Source organism: Triturus cristatus, chromosome 3_2 (assembly GCF_964204655.1).
Source record: "Triturus cristatus chromosome 3_2, aTriCri1.1, whole genome shotgun sequence".
Taxonomy (NCBI): Eukaryota; Metazoa; Chordata; class Amphibia; order Caudata; family Salamandridae; genus Triturus; species Triturus cristatus.
The window spans coordinates 1030536439-1030557902 of record NC_140584.1 but is presented as its reverse complement, the minus strand read 5'-3'; the positions used below and the strand labels follow the sequence as shown (position 1 = coordinate 1030557902).

Sequence of the window (21464 nt, the reverse complement as noted above, 5' to 3'; positions counted from 1 at the left end):
ATATTCGGCGCCCGCTTGTGGGTGAGTCGAGCTTATATGCGTATCGGCCATGTGACCGATTACTTGAAACGGGAACTTCCGGAGGGTTTCTGGGATATGTAGTTCATGTTCGAGCTGGGTTGTTCCGTTTCGTTTTGTCCCGGGGTTTGAAGGGCGAGGCACTCAGCGCCTTTACTGAGTGCGATCATGACAGGTTTAAAGAAGAAGAAGAGGGAGAACAGGCTGAGGATCACAATCTCTATCAGACAAGCATCATTCGGAGCGAGAGACTAATGAGAGTGATGTTGTTCCTTAGACTACTGTGATACCCACAACAGGATTGAGAATACTAAACTACTGGGACAATGAAAACTCACGGAAGGCCAAAACTAATCTATTGCAGCAAAGGCTGCAAGACGTAGAGGTTGGTGCGGGACAATGAAGCTCCACCTCATCAGCGAATCAGCTTCATCAGAACCAGAGATCTCAAGCACCTCCAAAGATCGAGATTAATCTGAGGAAAGCTGGCCTAAAACTACAACTAATCAGAAAAAAGACTGTTGACGGCTACGAAGAGACCAGAGATGATTAGGGAAGATAGTGAGTTAGAAGAACTGATGCAGCTTTACCAGACCGACACTAAGGACCGCAGCTCGGACTTAATCCATACCAAACGACCCAGAAGGGAGAAAAACATCAATCCAAAGTATTCAGGCCCAGACCGGACAGATCTTTTCAAAATCAAGTTTGACTCTGATGACTGCCCAACTGACATTGACGAGCCTCCCTGAAGACTAAGACAAGCCACAACAATAATATATTCACATTGATCACTTACAACGTTGAAAAAACGTGAGAAAGTTAGGGTAAAGGTTAGGGTAATTGACAGAGGACCATAGCTTCTTTAGGCCTCCAGTTGACGCCGAATAAAAATCCTGGTAGCATTCGAGATAGGGTAGAGACAATAGAATTTATTTCTTGCAAATTTGGAAGTTGCCACTTCTGTTTCCATGTTTGGATGGCTGTTGGATGTGTATTCACTGGTAGGAGATATCCCTCACGTTCCGACAAGCTTCACTCTTGAACCTGTAGTCAGATCTTCCCCACCCAAGACCAAGGCATCACATGTTCTACAGCATGAGAGTGATTGCAGTTATAACATGCATTATAAAATGTTGGCTGAGTATGTAAAAGGTATGGAAGTAGAGGATTGCTTGGTTTGCTCTTACCTTCCAGCTCCTGCAGCCAAGGGAGCAGCATATTTTCACTTGTCCCTTTCTTATTCTTTCTCCTTCTCTGTCTTCTTAAATCTTTTCTATTACCAAAATTCAATTAAACTGTTTTATTCTGACTTTCATGATCCATTATAAAATGTGCCAATTGTTAGTGGTGCAAATCTGTACTTGTGGGATACTAAACATGTTTCTCGTTCTACAAAAGATTTAAGACAAGGGATCAGCGTGAGTATATGATGAAATTCGTTACCCCCGTGGCTAACTTGAGCTTCACTAATCAGAGCATGTATGATGTAACCGGCAAAATTATCAAGGAGGAGAGGGTATTTGTAGATGAATTAAATGAGAGGATAAGAATAGATGAGGAAAGGGGGAAAAGGAAGGCAAGTGCTGAACACATCATTGGAAAAGGTGAAGAGACTTTAAAGGAACCACCCTCAAGATTAAGCATTGATGTCACCAAGAAGGGATCTTTATGTATAATACGGCAGCCAGAGGTGAATGAGATCCCAAGAAACTAGGATGGAGCGAGTGCGAGCACTATTATTTAGTTAGGGGAAAAACTTTCTCAAATTTAGAGGTGAGCATAAAGGGTATCTATTATGTGTGTGGTAAGGCAGTTTATTTTTAGCTTACATACAGCCTTACAGGTAGTTGTTATGCAGCCCTAGTTGTTTCTAGGATTTATCACAATAACAAGCTAGAGTTTCCCCTTGAGCAATATATAAGGTGAAGTAAACCTTGTTTCAAACAGATTATCGATATCTTTGGAGCACTTATACCGTCTATAGGAGTGTCATTAAACAATGTAAACATCAGAAAGTTGTCCACCTTAGTTGATCGGCTTGCCTCTAACACCGCAGGTGCTTTAACTGTAATCAATAAAGAATTGCTTGCAATAAGAGCTATGATTATGTAGAATCGCCTTCCATTTGATTTACTACTCGCGAAGGAAGGCATAGTTTGCAAAGTCATTCATGGTCGGGAATGCTGTGCCTACATTCCATGCATAGATAAGCAGCTTGACGGCTGTATCACTATAAACTTAATGCATAAATTAACTGAGCTGGACGAGTCGGAATGGTTAAGATCTATATTTGGATCGCTTGCAAAGCGATTTGCTAAGATAGGAGAATGGCGTGGTTGTGTAGGTAGAGGAATTGTGAAAAAGCTTCTAACCCCTTTGTGATGGTTTTGTGCCATCGGACGGCGGCGACCTATCCAGCATGGCCGCTGCCATCGAACAACCAGTAAGTAGGGTCAGCGGTCTAGCTGACACGCTACGTCGGGCGGACGTGCCTGCTGAAGAAGGCTGGTGGGAGGTGAAAGCGGCATCTGGCGGGTCCGAGTGGAGTTCAGAAAGAGAAAGGACTACGCGACCGGGACCAGAGAGAGAGTGGAGAGCGAACGTCAGGAGTCACGCAGAGGAAGAGACCGGCGTCTGGAGCAGAGAGGGGAAGACGCGGGACGACCACAACAACCGGGAGGAAGAAGGAGAGGACAGAGGCCGCTCAAGGAGCACTGCGCACGAGACCACTGCTTTCCCCACGAACGAGGAGGCAGGGTCTTCCATCACCACGGCCCAGGAGGGTCGTGGGAGCAGGCATGTGCCAAAAGCATGCACTGTATTGGTTGAGGGGTTGTGGGCGCGTTTAAAGGGCACCAGGGAGTGAGCACTTACATCCCTACACTAGGCACCCACAACGATAGGGCTCTGGTGGTGGTGCACTTCTCCCTCCCCCTTCATTTAAAAAGGTACAACAGTAGTCTGAGCCTTTCCTTTTTTTTTTTTGTTTCATTCGCTGGGTCAACGCTCGCCTGCCCTTCCAGAAGAACCCAAGAGTACAGAGACCAGAGGAGCCAGGAACAAGGACTCAACCTGCGAAAAAAAAAACCTTCCCCAGAGACTTAAAATACGTACTGTTTCGAGTGTGTGCTATCAACATACTTAACACATTAATAAAACAGAAAAGCGCACCTTCTGTGTATCTGACCTGCCTAAAAAGAGGGTTGGGAGGTCCGGGGTGGGAGTTCACGACCACACCCTCTTTGGATCATATTAATCGGCATCGCATGTTTGCTTATCTTTTTAAAGTTTTGCAAAGGAAATTCATCACAGAATGGTATGGATTGTGGGTATAAAAAGCTGTCAGCAACGAAAGTAAGAAGGAGAAAGAGACTTGACGTAAAGGTTGAGGAAATGCAAAGTCAGCTCCACAACACCTTGAAGGATTTGGGAGAATCTAAGAAGAACCCAAAGCTAATTAATGATGTTTTCTAATAAAGAAATGGAGTGATGATTCAAAATCATTAGAGGGGGGTTGTGGGAGTGTCCTGTTCTTTCTTACATTAAACACAAATGAGCTAAGCTTATGCTAACCTCAGATGAGTTAACTCTATCCTCCATCTTTTTTTTTTTAAACTTCGATTTGTTGAACAGGTGTCAGTATCAATATATATTTTACACAATCAATGGTTTAAATACAAATTACACATCGTACTTCAAAACCTTCAACATATGGATATTTGGGAACAATCTATAATGTAAGTGGATTCCTCAGTAATGTGACCCCCCCCATCAACCACCCCCTCCTCTTCTAGCAGTCAGGTACCCCCAGTTTCATCTCTACACTTCCCACCATTGCCAAACTTTCTCCCATTTTTTGGGACACCCCCGGCTCTCATAGATTGTCTTTTCCGCAGCACAGCACCAGTCCATATCTCTCTTCCATTGTGAAACTTTTGGCGGTTGAATAGGCCCCCAGAGCCCAGCAATATTTCTCTTGGGCACCATTGCAGCCACTAGTAGCCAAATTCTTTGGTATTTGGGCCATATCTGTCCCCAGAGACACATAACACGTGCCACCTGGCGTCCAGAGGGACTTCCTGCTTAATCTCCTCCGACATAATCCGTGTCACCTTCCTCCGATATCTCTGTATAATTGGGCATTCCCACAGAATATGGAAGAAGGTACCCCTCTGAGTGCATCCCCTCTGACATTCCTCTGTCAATATACTAAGGGTGGGCGTAGTTCGCGAAGTAGCACTTCGCGAAGCTACGCAAAGTGAAGTTCGCACTACGCGAGCTACGCGTAGCACTTCGCGAACTGCGAAGTAACATGTTCGCACTGTGCAAGATGTTGTTTTCAATGATTGCACAGTGCGGACAAGCAACCGGCACTGTGCAATCATTGAAAATGGCATCTTGCACAGTGCGAGCTGTAGTTTTCTGCTGTTCGAGTAGATGTTTCCTCGAGCTTCAGCTTTCTCAACGCGAACTGGTAGTTTCTCATCGCGAGCGGTCGTGAGCATACGCGACCCCTCGCAATGAGAAACCTGACCTTCTCGCGTTGGGAATCTCGCCGGGAGGTTTATTTTCCATGCTCGCGATCGCGAACAAGGAAAAAGTCTCGCCAGGATGTCATTTTGCTTGCTCGCGGTCGCCAACTTGACGTTGAGGACCGCGAGCAAGCAAAAAATGACCGCAGCACTACGCAACACTACGCTACGCGTGTTCGCACTGTGCTACGTGCAGTTCGCGTAGCGCGAAGTAGCGCGAACTTCGCAAACTACGCGAGCGTAGCGTAGTGCTTCGCCCAGGCCTACAATATACACCCCAACTGAAATATGAGCGTGATGGTGGAGTACGACCTATGCAGGATTCTTAGTTGGATAAGTCTAAATCTCGCCCGGAACCCTACCTTCCTTGGACTCTGCACTGCCTCCGCCCAATCATCGTCTTCTAACAAGCCCACATCGGACTCCCGGGCCTCCCTCTTCTTTGTGAGTAGATCCGCGGAGTTGTTGATTATCTTCTTGTACGTACATGACAGTGCTTTCTCCAGAATTGGGTCTAATACTAATCTGTCATTTAACGAGCTATATTCGGGGATCTGATCACCATCTTTGAGGTGTCTGCCCAGCGCATGTTTCAGTTGCAAATACCTGTAGTGCTCTGTGGGCGCAAATTGATATTCTTTCTGTAGCTCAGGGAACAAAAGCACGGCCTGTCTCCTCCACACATCTCCTAGGCGTACGCTATCAATTTCCATTTAGAAAAGCCCTGCAGTCTACCCACTTCCAGGAGCAATTCGCTGTTCCACAGAGGGGTCTGTTCCATCAGTCGGTTGGCCCACCCAGAAATTGATTGTTCCTTGATCACACTTTCAGCACTATCTGTGTATGTGATGGAATGTTTCCTTTCCTTCCTCGCCCCTAAGTAGCCGCTAGCCCCCATCACCCAGTTATCCACCCTATACGCCGGGTCATTTCTATCCGCAAATACCCAATCAATAATGACCATTAGATGCGAGGCCCAGTAATATTTTTAAAACGACCGCTCTTCCCATGAGGGATATAGGTAGCATCCTCCAGTGAGCTACGTCTCTCCTTAAGCGTTCCAACTGTGCCTGCAGATTCCACGCCAAAAATGCTGATTCTGTTTTGGCTCTCTGTATACCCAGGTATTTAAAACAATCTATAACCTGTAGTTTGGAATCTGCACCCAGTAGCGGCGGTGGCCTGTTCGATAAAATGTATAGGAGTGACTTATCTCAATTGATCTGATATCCAGAATACCCTTCAAAGAGCTTAAAGATCTGCAGTAGCCGGTTGATTGTGAACCGTGGTCTCGTCACTGTCGAACAGTACCTCCTCCCTAGTCTCACTCAACTGCTTCTGCAACCCTTTCAAGTACTGACGCCAAAGCCTTAACATCGATACCTTCAGCCATTCTGCTCAAGTGTAGGAGAAGTAAGGCACTTCAATCTGTCGAACAGTACCTGATAAGTGTGCCTCCACAGGAGCAGAAGGGCTGAACCGATCTCAAGATGAAATTTGCCCAACCCCACTGCGCACCAGAATATGCTCTGCCCGCAGTAGAGAGGGAGAAAGGGGAATGGGAGATAAACAGAGAGACTGACACAGCGGTGCCTACTGGAGCTCTTTCTTTCGGGTCTCTCAGCACCTGTAATTAGAAGCACAACATTACTCGGAATCCAATCCCATTATAACGACACTAAATGGCCACCTAGTCACACTTTTTTTCTTATACCTGTATTACACTGTGGTCTAGCTTCTCTCTTTGAAGTATATGATTTGTAATTGCTTTTGCCAGCACTAGGAATTTACAATTCTTCTTTTCTGTAGGTGCACTAGATTGCGCTGATGGCGGCAGTTCCAGTAGAGTTGGTAAGTATAAATATATATATATATTTCTATTTACTTGCAGGTAGTTGCTAGAGCGCAGCATGTTAGTAGATAAGAAGATGTGGCACAATTGAATTGAAAGTCTCTCAAACGTTTCTGTAATAGACTGGCGAAAGATATGCGCTAAATCCTAAACAGTTTTTTGAAAGCGATAATTCTGAAAACCTCTGAGAACACAGCTGAGTTTGACTAAACGGATGATATTACTGTGAACTCTCAGTCTGCTGAAAAAATCACTTCAAAGAATGGTCTGTCAAGTTCAAGTAAAAATGAGTTTAAAGTACTGTCCTGAACTCACCAAATACGCTCTCAGATTAAGGAAAAAATGTGGTAATGGTTGGCAGACTGTAGAGAGTAACACTGACCAGTCACTCTCCCAGCCCGCTGACGAAATCCATGAGAAGTCCTGCGAAGGCTGAAAAAGATGCCGCAACTGACCTTGAGGATTCAGGGACTATAGACTGGATACTAGGGAAAAGCGAGTGGAAAATCCCTTGCGGAAATTCCTGTCGGAAAACTGGAGCAAGGAGAAATACTTCTTCTCTCAGTAAAAATGACGGTTGAAGTGCGACGCTCTAAGTTGCGCAAGCACAATAACCGGCAAGTCAGAGTGAAAAATGTGAAACGCTATAATGCTATCTTAGATTTGGGTCAGACGCCATGTTGGAATTCCGCTCCTGAAACAATCCGCTTTCAATGAGCTTGCAGAGGAAAATCCTTTAGCGACCAACTGACTCCAACTCCCTGAACCTTGCCTGTAACTAAATATTTTCATAATACCAGGAACAGGTAAGTATTGTTTTGGCCTAGAAATGGGTCGCTCATCCCTGACAGTACCCCCAACCATGAACCCTCCTCCTCCTTCTTTAGGCTTCAGGGGATGAGTCTTATGGAATTCTCTAACCAACCTGGGGCATGAACATCAGAACTGGGTTACCAGGACCTCTCCTCTGGGCAAAAATCTTTCCAGTCAATCAGGTAAAATAATATCCTCCTTCTAATTTTGAAATCTAGTATTCTCTTCACCTAAAACTCTTCCTCACAGTTCACTAGAACCGGAGCTGGTGGCGAAACCTTCCTTAAGTTTGGGGGATTTCTTTTAATCAAAGAAACATGAAAAACTGGGTGTAACTTAAACCTCTTGGGAAGTCGGACCTTCACACTAACTGGGTTTATCATTCTTTCCACAGCATATGGGCCTACAAATCTGGGCTGAAATTTCCTGTTTCCCTTTAAGCGCATGTTTCGAGTGGAGATCCAAACCTGGTCTCCAGGCTCAAAAACTGGACTTTCCCTTCTACTCTATCTGCCTGTTCCTTGTGTGAATTCTTTGCTCTTACAAAATTTTCAGTAGCTACTTGATAGGCCTTCTCTAACCCCTGCATCACTTCTTCCACAGCAGGCACCTCACTCTCGATCTTATCTACTAGCGTGTTTGGCTGTCTGCCAAAATTCAGAAAGAAGGGAGAGAAACCTGTGGATGAGTGTATAGAGTTATTATAGGAAAATTCTGCAGTCCAGAGCAGAGCGGGCCAATCTCCCTCCTGATCCATAAGATATTAAAGCAAGTATTGCTCCAAATCCTGATTCACTCTTTCCATCTGTCCATCAGTCTCCGGATGGAAACTGGTTGACAAACGGGAATCCACTCCCAAACACTTCAGAAATGATCTCCAAAAGTGAGAAACAAATTGTGATTCCCGATCGGAAATCACCACCTTGGGAATTCCATGCAATTTAATAATTTGCTGTGAGAACAAGGTGGCTAATTGGGTTGCATTGGGAAGGGCTGTTAATGGAATGAAATGGCTCATCTTGGTAAAGTGATCAACCACTACCCAAATTGTGGAAAACCCTTGACTAGAAGGCAAGTCTAGAATAAAATCCATAGAGACTGTATGCCAAGGATAAGGGGCTACTGGCAGGGGCATTAATAGTCGCTGAGGTGCCTGTCTGCTGACCTTTCCCTTCACACACTGTTCGCAAGATGCAACATACTGCCTCACCTGAGATTCCATGCCTGGCCACCAAAATGATTGTTTCAACAATTCCAAGGTCTTCTTAACTCCCTTGTGACCAGCAAGTGGATTATCATGAAACAACTGGTTCACTTCATTCTGAAAATTGTGGTCGGGTACATACAGCTTTCCTTGGAAATATGGTTTCCCTTCCTTTAATTTTCGATCTGGACCTGGCAAAATCCAAGCCTGGATTTCTGCTTGTGGTACACTAGCTCGTATCTTGTCTTCCAATTCTGGGTACAAATTCGTTCCTACTATCTTTTCTTTTGGAATAATGTGACCTTCTTTAGGAATATTTCTTTCTTCTCCAGTGTGCAACCGGGATAAAGCATCTGCCTTGCCATTTACTGAACCAGGCTTATAGGTAAGAACAAAGTTATAGTCGGCAAAGAAGAGTGACAACCTTAATTGTTGTGGGGTAAGTGTTCTAGCTGATTTGAGGAATGGTAAATTCCAATGATCTGTAAAGACTGTGATCTCATGTTTAGCCCCCAACAAATAATACCTCCATTCTTGAAACGCATCTTTTACAGCTAACAATTCTTTGTCCGCTATGGAGTATTTGATTTCTACCGCTGTTAACTTACAGGAGCGAAACACCACTGGATGCAGTTGGCCAGTCTCCTTATGACTTTGTGAGAGAATTCCTCTGATGGCTAAATTGGAAGCATCCGCATCAACATAGAAAGGTTCCTCTGGATTCGGATGAGCCAATACCGGGGCTGTGATGAAGGTGTTCTTCAGTAGTTGGAAGGCAATCCCTGTTTCGTCGTCCCAGATAAACTTTTCCTTCTTCTTCAGCAAGTGAGTGATAGGACTAACCTTCTCAGAGAAATTTGAAATGAATCGCCTGTAGAAGTTTGCAAATCCAAGGAAACTTTATATCTCCTTGACAGAACGGGGAGCTGGCCAATCTTTTATAGCTCTCACTTTTGAATCATCCATCGATACTCCTTTAGAGGAAAGGATGAAACCCAAGAACTCCACTCGGTTGGAATGAAATACACCTTTCTCTAATTTCACATACAATTGATTCTCCAATAATCGTTCTGAGATTGCTCTAACATGTTGGACATGTTCCTCTAAGTATGCAGAGACTATTAAGATGTCTTCAATGTAGACGACTGCAAAGCGATCCAAAAACTCACGTAGAATGTCATTAACAAAATTCTGAAAAGTGGCGGGTGCATTACACAGGCCAAATGGCATGACCTGGTATTCAAACAGGCCAAAACGAGTTCAGAAAGCAGTCTTCCACTGATCTCCTTCAGCCATGCGAACCAGATGGTAGGCCCCTCTCAAATCCAACTTCGTATAGATGTGGGCTTCCTTGACCTGGTCCAATAATTCTGAGATCAAGGGTAAGGGGTATCAATTTTTGTTTGTGACTTGGTTCAGCGCTTGATAGTCAATGCAAGGTCTGAATTTTCCATCCTTCTTAGGAATAAAGAACAATGGGGAGGAAACTGGTGACTGAGATGGTCGAATGAAACCATTGGCTAAATATCTGTCCAGGTAATCCTTCCGATGTTTGTTTTCCAGATCAGATAGAGCGTAAATACGACTGCAAGGCAACGATGCTCCGCGTTCTAGGTCTATCTTGCAATCGTATTCTCGGTGCGGAGGTAGTTTCTCAGCCTCCATCTCATCAAAGACCGCTGTCAATTCCTGTATTCTTCCAGAATGCTCTGAGTCTCCACTGCACAAATCATCCGTGCCTGGTCTGCTAAAAGAACTGATGCAGTGTACCTGCTGCGCGAGATTCTAAGCAATGTTTCTGACAATACTCTGAATCCAATTCAATGGTTCTTTTTGCCCAATCTATCTTCGGGTTGTGTTCCATCAGCCATGGCAGGCCCAAAACCAATTGAAATTGTGGGGCATCAATGAGGCTAAAACTCAAGATACTCAGATGTCTCCCTGGACCGACCAGTGTTATATCTTCTGTGTCATGGATGATTGGGCCAGAAGATAAATTGGTGCCATTCGCTGCACAAACAGGTTCCGGCTTCTCCTTCTGGACAAAATGAATTCCCAGGGCCATAGCGAATTTGATGTCACAAAAATTCCTGGTTGCCTCCGAGTCCACCATGACCAAGGCCTCGCCCACCTCAAAATGACAAAATCTTATCAAGCTGGAAATTATGAGATGAGGTGCTTCAGACTGCAAGGTATTAGCTAAGGACTGAGAATTTGGAGTTGTCTCCTCTTCAGCACCCACCAGAGCAACTCCATCTACTGTTGGGGCCTGTCTTTTACCCATGTGTTATTCTTGCGTCCCTTCGGGCATTCTTTGACAAAATGACCCGCACTACTACAATACATACACAGTTTGCCGCTTCGTCTTTTCTCTCTTTCTTCTTTGGTTAAAGTTCCCCGCACTGAACCAATCTGCATTGGCTCCTCACCAGGTCCCACTTCAGTGGGCTTGGTTACTTCAGTCTTTGATCGATCAAACCGGGGTGGTAACTGTCTGAATTCCTTCCAACGCTCGCTTCTTCTCTCAAACTGTCTCTGGTCAATTTGTAGACCAGATCAATTAATTTGGACAACTCAGTGGGTCTTTTGGGAATTTGGGCTAAACCGTCCTTCAACTCATCGTTTAGCACTCTTTAACAGATGGCAGCTTTCTTAGCTTCCACCCAATTAGTTTCCACTATTAACTTGTTAAAGTGTGCCAGGTAGGCTACCAACTCTCGATTTCCCTGTTTCAGATCTAACAGTTCATTGTCGGTAGTTTGCGAGATGGCTCTTCGATCAAAAATGCGGTTCAACTCCAACTTAAGTTCCTCCAAATTATAAAGATTTGGATCATTGGTGTTCACTAAAGGCATAGACCAAGCAGCAGCATCTCCACTCAGGTAAGACAGTTTGAAAGCTACCTTGGATTGGTCTTCCTTGAAGATTATTGGTCTACACAGGAAATGTAAAAAACACTGCGTGAAGAAAATCTGTGCCTTATGTGGGTCCCCATGAAACCTATAAGGAGGAGCCAAAGGGATAGTTGGTGAGATGGCATGGATAACTTGGGTAGTTAACTCTGCGGCCAAGGGAGAGGGGGAAAAAGACTGGGACTTAGGTTCTCTAGTACTGGCACTGGTACCTGCAGTGAATTCCTCAAACCTCTGGCGAAGATAACTAGCCTCCTGACTAGATTTCCTAAACTCCTCCCTAGTATCACTCAACTGCTTCTGCAACCCTTCAAGCACTGACGCCAAAGCCTTAACATCGATACCTTCAGCCATTCTGCTCAAGTGTAGGAGAAGTAAGGCACTTCAATCTGTCGAACAGTACCTGATAAGTGTGCCTCCATGGGAGCAGAAGGGCTGAACCAATTTCAAGATTAAGTTTTTCCAACTCCCCAACCCCACTGCACACCAGAATATGCTCTGCCTGCAGTAGAGAGGGGGAAAGGGGAATGGGAGATAAACAGAGAGACTGCCAAAGCGGTGCTTACTGGAGCTCTTCCTTTCGGGTCTCTCAGCACCTGTAATTAGGAGCGCAACATTACTCGGAACCCAACCCCATTATAACTACACTAAATAGCTGCCTAGTCACGCTTTTGTTCTTATACCTGTAGTACATTGTGGTCTAGCTTCTCTCTTTGAAGTATATGATTTGTAATTGCTTTTGCCAGCACTAGGAATTTACATTTCTTCTTTTCTTTAGGTGCTCTAGATTGCGCTGATGGCGGCAGTTCCAGTAGAGTTGGTAAGTATAAATATATATATATATTTCTATTTACTTGCAGGTAGTTGCTAGAGCGCAGCTTGTTAGTAGATAAGAAGATGTTGCAAAATTGAATTGAAAGTCTCTCAAACTTTTCTGTGATAGACTGGCGACAGATATGCGCTAAATCCTAAACAGTTTTTTGATAGCGCTAATTCTGAAAACCTCTGTGAACACAGCTGAGCTTGACTAAATGGATGACATTACTGTGAACTCTCAGTCTGCTGAAAATATCACTTCAAAGAATGCTCTGTCAAGTTCAAGTAAAAATGAGTCCAAAGTACTGTCCTGAACTTCCCGAATACGCTCTCAGATTAAGGAAAATATTTGGTAATGGTTGGCAGACTGTAGAGAGTAACACTGACCTGTCATTCTCCCAGCCCGCTGACGAAAAACCTGAGAAGTCCCGCGAAGGCTGAAAAAAGATGCCGCAACTGACCTCAAAGATTCAGGGACTATAGGCTGGATAGTAGGGAAAAGCGAGCTGAAAATCCCTTCTTCTCTCAGTAAAAACGACGGTTGAAGTGCAACGCTCTAAGGTGCGCGAGCACAATAACCGGCAAGTCGGAGGGAAAAAATGTGGAACGCTAGTACGCTAACTTAGATTTGGGTCAGACGCCATGTTGGAATTCCGCTGCTGAAACAATCCGCTTTCAATGGGCTTGCAGAGGAAAATCCTTTAGCGACCAACTGACTCCAACTCCCTGAACCTTGCCTGTAACTAAATCTTTTCTTAATTCCAGGAACATTTGAGTATTGTTTTGGCCTAGAAATGGGTCGCTCAGCCTTGACAGTCGCATACAAGAGGACCTCGTCTGCGTATAACGATATCCTCTCTTCCCACTGATCTCCCCCGTAGATGCCCAATATCACCAGGTCCCACCTTACCCATCCTGCGGTTGGATCGAGCGCCAATGCAAATAAAATCGGTGATAGAGGGCACCCCTGCCTCGTACCCTTCCGGAGAGCAAAAGAGCGGGACACCGAACCATTCACTCGAACTCTGGCCAGGGGCTGTGTATACAGCAGCTTAATCCTGGACCGGAATTAAGGACTTCGAATAGATAGTGCCACTCTATACTATCAAATGCCATACGGGCGTCCAGCGACAGTAGCGCTGCCTCCACCCCGGTTGGTCTTTACCAGGTGCATCACCCATAGAGCCGACGAAGATTGAGCCTGGTACTTCGGTGAGGCATAAAGCATGATTGGTCTGGGTGTATCAGTGTCGTGATTGGCGCCAGAAGTCTGTTCACCAGGACCTTGGCCAATATTTTAACCTCTAAATGTAACAGGGATATTGGCCGGTACGAACTACACTGGTCCGCTGGCTTGCCCGCCATGGGATTACCACAATAGTTGCAGTCCGCTGGTCAAGCGGCAAGCACACCCATTCTCTTGCCTCGTTAAACATATCTAAGAGATATGGGGCCACAATGTTGGCCGTGCATTTAAAGAGTTCCGCTGGCAGACCACTAGGTCCCGTTGCCTTCCCTGCCTGTATATCCTGTATGGCACCTACTATTTCTTCCATCGTTATGTCCCGCTCAATGTTTTCTCTATCTTCCTCTGACAGTACTGGCAGTTGCATTTCTTCCAGCAGCTCACAACAGTCTGTGGCTGACCTAACATGATTCGTCTCACATAATTCCTCATAATAATCGGCAAATACTGGTGCCAATGCCTCCCCAGCGGAGTGTGCACTTCCGCTTTTGTCCTGTATTTCCGCAACCCAACTCCTTTCTCTGTCTCGTTTCTCTAGTCAGGCGATCATTTTATTAGCTTTATCTCCCAGATCGTATACTCTTTTCTGTGTTGTCAGTGCAGCCGATCTTGCCGCATTATTTGCCAACTCTTTTAGCTCATGTCTCCGAAGGTCTAACTGGTGAGCTAATTCCTTATCCTTCCTCCCACCCTCCAGAAAGGCAGCCTTCATCTCCATTATTGTCGCCTCCAACCTATCCCATAGCAGACTCTTTTCTTTGTTATTGCCTCCTATGAAGACTTGGACGTGCCCCCTCATAACTGGCTTAAACGCTTCCCAGAGAGTACAGGCCTCCTCTACCGGCCCCTCATTTTCCTGGAAATAGAGTTGAGCTCGTTCCCGGACCTTTTGAGCGTTGTCTTTGTTCTTAAAGAACCATGCACTCAGTCTGGGTGGCAGAGTATATTGATGAACCGGACCTCTCACCTTTACCTCCACTGGGGAATGGTCCGAGATACCCCGTGGACATATCCGTGCATTGGAAAACCATACCTCCCTTCCTCTATGTGTCAATATGTGATCGAGCCACGAGTAGCTGCCATGGGCAGCTGAGTAGAATGTGTATTGGCGAGTGCTCGGGTTATGCGACCGCCAGAGGTCTATCAAACCCATCGCCTCGATGACCGCGCGAAGTGGCTCCAACTATACTCCATCTTGAACCGACGTCACAATATGTCACGTGATGACTATTGCAGTCCTTTTTTTTTACTCTTTTTGTTGCCATTTCTATCAGAAAAAGGACAAGTACTGTGCAGCTCACTTTAGGTGATTGTACCATTACATATACGTCCGTCAAACAACCCACATGCATTGCAAATAACCATTAAGTCTTCCCTACCCTCTCCAATCCTTGATCTCCTGGACCTTCCCGACCCACCCTACATCATCACCCGCCATGTGGAACAGATTTTGTGGTATTTCGTGGGGGAACCCTCTACTCGTTCAGGTATACCCGTTGCTCAGCAGAAGTACAAAAGCCCCTGGCCCTGGTCCAGCTGAGAGTGATGGCAGATGTAGATCCCTGGTTTCGGGCTAATTCTCTTTTTGGCGATCATCATTCCGAGTGCAACTGGCTTCTTTCCGGCCCAATTACCATCCCAACCTGACATTGCTCCCGGTATTGCTCTCTGAGAACCGTGTCGCTGGGTATGCCCAGCTCCCTAGTTAGAGATGCCTGTACTTTTCCCCAAGTATTTAGATATAATTGGGCATTCCCAAACCATGTGTATGAGTGACCCTATGTAGGATGCACCGATTGCAATCCAGTGCAGAGGTCCTTCCCATTAAGTGTAGCAGCACAGGTGTAAAATAGACCCAGTGAAAGTGGTTGAATTGGATTAGATTAAGTCTTGCTGAGATCAAAAGCATTGTTCCCTGTGACACGTGTGCACACACACTGCATTCCCCCAGCATGCACATGCTTGCGCACACGTCACTGCTTCACGCGAGATTAAGAGATCGTTCACTAGCCAAGGCCTTTAAAATGTGAGTGCTGTGAAAAGAATGGTCTTTTGCTTGTCACTGAAGTACAGGGAGAAGTGGCGGCACATTTATAAGGCCTGACGCAGGAGCAGGACATCGTGCAACAAGACTTTCAGGAGGTAAGTCTTTTTCTGCCATGGGCCAGTGGAATTTTAAGAGCCCCGAGCAGACGACAGTTACACATGCCATTTGCGCTATTCATGTCAAGGGCCTGCAAGCAGTGTCCCGATTGGTAACGCGGGCACTCGGGCAATGCCCGAGGGGCTGGCATCCGAATTTCAGCTGTGGGATGCTTTTTTGAGCAGCCTGGGGGGCCGATTTGGGCGGTTTCTGCGTTGTTCGATGCCGCTAGTAGGTGCCTGAGTGGCCTTTCTGGAGGTAGATTGGCGTCCATTACCTCCCTTTTATCAATGGCAGATGTGTCACTCCCTTTTTCTCGCTGGCCCGGCCCATTAATATATGCATATTGAGCGGAGGCAGGTGGCCTGAGTAAAAGTGGCCTCACTTGTTTTCAGGTGTGTTTCACCAGTGTAAACTAATCCGTGCATTTTTTTAACCCTATTCCCCCCTTTTTATAAAATTTCGCAGACACAGTGTTTTGCGGAAAGGCAATATGCAAATGTGGGCCGCATTTATTTTAGCGTGCCCGGCCGATATATAATTCCAATCCAACCTCGCCTGCAAGGATCATCACATACGGAGTCACAGTACAGAAATATTTATTTTATTGTCCGTGGCACTGGTTTTGATTTACTCCCCGCAGAGTGACCCTGATGTTGGTCACGGGGTGCGTGGCTGTGTCCTTTCTCTCTCTGGTGCTTAGCCTCCTTGCACAGTCCTGTCTCTGGAAGAGGAAACCCGGGCTTAGTTCTCCACCTTGTTCTCGGCAGAGAAATAGGAGATAGCTATTTTGGTGCCGATTCGGATCCTGGAAAAATGTCCCCCGTCCGAATTGAATCTGGACTTTTTTCCGTCCGAATCGTACAAGTAGCGTACAAACTGCCAAGTACGATTCGCATGGGAAAAACTCCATACGAATCACATCCGGAACATTGCCCCACACGTCCTCGGGTCGGAAATTGTGTCCGACACATCCCCGGACGATTTACCGTACGATTCGGAAAAATGAAGTCCGACCGCGCAAGTACGATCACTCCCGTCCTTTCGATTTCACAACTGTATGCAAAAAACACCGTACGGATCGAACTCCCACAGCAAGCATGGAGACACGTGACCGCATACGCGCCGAACACCCCACCACAGACCCAGCATGTACGCGCAAAATGCCCCCCGGCCGCAGATGTACGTGCCGAACCCCCACCCGTGTATGTACGGATCGTACCCCCACCCCACCCGTGTATGTACGGACCGTACCCCCACCCGTGTATGAATGGAGCGTACCAACACCCCACCCGTGTATGTACAGACCGTACCCCCACCCCACCAGTGTATGTACGGACTGTACCCCCACCCCACCAGTGTATGTACGGACCGTACCCCCACCCCACCCGTGTATGTATGGACCGAACCCCCACCCGTGTATGAATGGAGCGTACCAACACCCCACCCGTGTATGTACGGACCGTACCCCCACCCCACCAGTGTATGTACGGAACGTACCCCCACCCCACCCGTTATTTATGGACCGTACCCCCACCCCACCAGTGTATGTACGGACCGTACCCCCACCCCACTCGTGCATGTACGGACAGAACCCCCACCCGTGTATGAATGGAGCATACCAACACCCCACCCGTGTCTGTACGGAAAGCACCCCCACCCCACCAGTGTATGTACGGACCGTACCCCCACCCGTGTATGAATGGAGCATACCAACACCCCACCCGTGTATGTACGGACCGTACCCCCACCCCACCAGTGTATGTACGGACCGTACCCCCACCCCACCCGTGTATGTACGGACCGTACCCCCACCCCACCAGTGTATGTACGGACCGTACCCCCACCCCACCCGTGTATGTACGGACCGAACCCCCACCCGTGTATGAATGGAGCGTACCAACGTCCCACCAGTGTATGTACGGACCGTACCCCCACCCCATCCGTGTATGTACGGACCGAACCCCCACCCATGTATGAATGGAACGTACCCCCACCCGTGTATGTACGGACCGTACCCCCACCCCACCCGTGTATGTACGGACCGTACCCCCACCCCACCCGTGTATGTACAGACCGAACCCCCACCCGTGTATGAATGGAGCGTACCAACACCCCACCAGTGTATGTACGGACCGTACCCCCACCCCACCAGTGTATGTACGGACCGTACCCCCACCCCACCAGTGTATGTACGGACCCTACACCCAGCCCCCCTTGTATGTACCATGCGAAACACCACCACCGATGGACGGTGCGGACCAACACCCTGCCCGTGTTTGTACGCACCCTACCCCAGGCCCACACACCAGCACCCTCACCCAACATCGGGCATGTACAAGTCGTACTAAGCCATAGCAAAGGACAGCACTGTACAACAACATGGCCCATGTATGCACCGTACAGAGGCTAAAAACACTCCTACTGAACCAGAACTAACCAAAAAAACACAAGGACAGTCAATCCGAGGCACACAACACCACAAAACAGATCCAACAAGGCCAAATACATCCTATACACTGACCTCCAACTGACAAACAGATAAACAGAGGCCCAAACCACTACCACTCCTTATAACACACCCACCCAAAGTTCAAACACAGCCACACCCACAAATGGACCAATAAAAAGACCCAACACACAAAAACCATGATCCTTTGCAACAGATCCACTGCTGCCAGACCCCAGAGACAACGCACTGCACCATACTTCAACCATCAATACACCTTACACTTGCACTCCTTCACACAACCACCATCACAAACACACCCTCATCACATTCACACACACACACCTGCACACCCACAACCATCCACACCCACACCCATCCACACCCCCACCCCCACAACCATCCACACCCACACCCCACACCATGCCCACCAACAAGAATCCAAAGTTCACAAAGGACGAGCTGGAGTCCCTTGTCGCCGAAATCATCAGAGTCGAGCCACAGCTCTTTGGAACATTGGTCAGACAGACCAGCATATCAGAAAAAACTGCCATGTGGGAGAGGATAGTCAATTCCGTGAATGCTGTTGGGGCCACCAGAAGGACCAGGCATGAGTGCCAAGCCAGGTGGTACGATCTGCGGAGAACGGTCCGCCGCAAAATGACAGACGAGCACAACCAGGCCAACATCACTGGAGGAGGGCCGGCCCGCAGACCGGTACACTACCATCCCTGGGAGGAGAAGGTGATGGCCACGCTGGAGCCGTTGGCAGTAGACGGACTAGAAGGAGTCCGAGAGCCTGGTGAGTACACAAACAACTCACCTCACATGGGGGGAACGCCATATACAACCCAAATACCAATCATGCACGCAACCCCCCCAAAGCCAGCACCGGACACAACCACACTCCAAAAACACACACATGCCACTAGCGCCTCCATGCCCCATGCCCCAAGCAAGGCCATGCCAAGTCACAGGCCACACAAAACACTAACACAAGACAGGATGTCGCCCGCTCACTACACTGCTGACTGCGTTCCCAAAATATGCATCAACTGAGATTGTGTCACACATAGGTAAAGTGTCGAAAGCTGTGGCCAAGGGACATACCCATGCACAAGTGCACTGTGTGAGGAATGCTAGCTAAATCCAACCACCCAGAGGAACTGTGCCAAATCAAAAAAGAATGAAACATGGATGTCGCATGTAACACAATTAACACTGTCTCTCTCACACACAGGTCAACGTCGTCGATCTCCCCCCAACACTGGGGGGGAAGACTCACAGGACCAGGCTCTGCGTGAAGAGGACCCCACCGGCAGCGACGACTCTCACCACTCCGTGGATGACCCAGACCAACCTGGCCCCTCTGGTGTCCAAGCACCTGCAGCACCTGCGTCAGGTACAACTGTGCCAACCACCACCCCCATTCCTGCCACATCCCAGGAGACACCCAGGAGCCCTTCCCGCACACAACAACGCAGCCAGTCTGTCCAGGAGGGACAAGGTTCTCCGGGCACCCAGGAGGAGGCAGGCGACACTGCAAATGCCATCCCTCAGGGGTCCCGGAGACCCGATGTGCCCACAACGGCAGGCCAGGCGCCAGTGGGCAGGGGTGGTGGGAGTGGAGGACGGCAGAGGCCCGAACCTGCCCAGTTGGCTCAGGACCCGGCTATGGCACACGTCAGAACTATCCTGGACGCATACCGGCGTGACTCCAGAGGCATCGCCCAGGTAGTGGAGACCCTCAATGAGATGAAGGCCCTGCAGGTTGAGCATCATGCCAGGATGGAGGCAAGACATGCAGAGCACTTGGCGGTGCACAGGGACGTGAGCCAATCCCTCCGTCAGATCGCCCAAAGCCTGGCAAGCCCTCCCTGTGCCACCAGGCGTAGAGCAGCACCAGACCCAGGGAGGGAGGAGGAGGATTCATCTGACGGAGCGTCCCTTGCACTGTCAAGCCAGGTGTCTGAGGGTCCCCGCAGGAAGGTGGGTCGTCCACGCAAAAGACCGTGAGAGTCAGCGGAACATCACCATCTCCCAGGTCACCTGGCCTGGCACCTGGCCCTATGGCCCAACAGCAGCACAGCAGCAAAGGACATTCTCTGCCACATGGCCTTGCTGGTCACTGTCTGACCAATGTTGACAAAGACTGTGGCACAGACTCTGATGACTGTCAATGGCAAGGACACCAACTCCCCCTGTGAACTTTGGATTCTACACTCCTGCCAAGCACCTCTTGTCACCCCCCCAAACACGTACCCCAGCACTAAAAAAAATTCATCACAATCACAAGATGATGCCGTCATTTTGCATTATTCCACTACATGTGTGTGTTGTAAAGTCAAACCATGCCTGATTTCTGAATTAACTCCGAACCACCATACCCTGGGGTCTGAGTCTGGCACAGGACACACATGGGTCACAACGTACCATCCAAGACAGACATGGAGCACCATACTCACCCGTGATGGGCCCAACCAGCTGAGGGGGTGCCCGCACAACTGTGCCCACAGACCTATTTAGAAGAGCAACAGTCATGCGCAGAGGTCAGGGATCATGTGGAGTGTCCTGGGGTGGGAGTCCCAGGTATGTGTAGACACGTGGCAGAACCATGTCCTGCATGCTTGAGTCAGGTGGATGTGGAGAATGGTGGGCCAGCCAAGGTTGGATGCATGGAGATGGCACAATTGGGTGTTGGATCACAGTGCCACAAGGTTGTTTTGTGGGTGTGGGCTGCATCCTGAGGGTGTGCGTGGATTGAGAAGGTCATTCTGCAGCTGGCAGTGATCCACTCCCCCCATCTCTGTTGGACGTTGATATGGCCTGGTCGCCGGATGTAGTAGCAGAGCTGTGCAGATGCACCCTGGATGTGGACAAGTATCATGGGATTTCTAACGCACATGTCCGTAGAGTGCAGGGTAGGAGTAGACACGGATGTCATAGTTGACCTGGGAGATGGTCTCCCTCTTGCCTTGAGGTGGATGGAACTGGGGATCTTGTGCATAATGCAGAGTGTGCTGCCGCATAAGGCACAGATGCTGCTGATCAGCATAGCACATGTCAGCAAGCAATCCATGATGGACACCAGCTCGTTTGCGTGGACACTGGGTGCCCTTGCAGCAGGGCCTGCAGCATCATGCGCCATGTCAAGGAAACAATGCCACAAGTAGCACACAAAGACAAGGATCTCAGGAAGGAACCATGCAAAAGGTGTATGTCAAGGAATGAATGTCTGGTTCAACATGGCACACACACACACACACAATGGATTCACATGCGGCACAGTGGCCGTCGTGGAGACTGACATGCCACAAAACCTACACAGCCATGGACATCATGCACAATACAGAATCTAATCCCTGACAAACAGCTTGCATCTTGCTACTCTACACATAGACTCATATGCACCATCTCAGAGAACAATGCCAGACATGCCGCATGCACAGTGGCAACAGACCACCATTGACAGAGAT

At 48.0% G+C, this 21464-nt stretch overlaps 1 long non-coding RNA gene across 2 annotated transcripts in view; it reads left to right on the top strand.

Moving 5' to 3' along the window:
* Positions 1–2521: 2521 nt before the first annotated feature.
* Positions 2522–21464, top strand: part of LOC146859040 (uncharacterized) — a 44996-nt gene continuing 26053 nt past the window's right edge. Inside the window, exons 1-3 of one of the 2 annotated variants that reach the window (XR_014980054.1) lie at positions 2522–2817; positions 6363–6404; positions 12113–12154. This is a non-coding gene — a long non-coding RNA (uncharacterized LOC146859040). Of the gene's footprint in view, positions 2970–6362; positions 6405–12112; positions 12155–21464 lie in introns of both variants that reach the window. The other variant, XR_014980055.1, reaches the window with a different exon arrangement.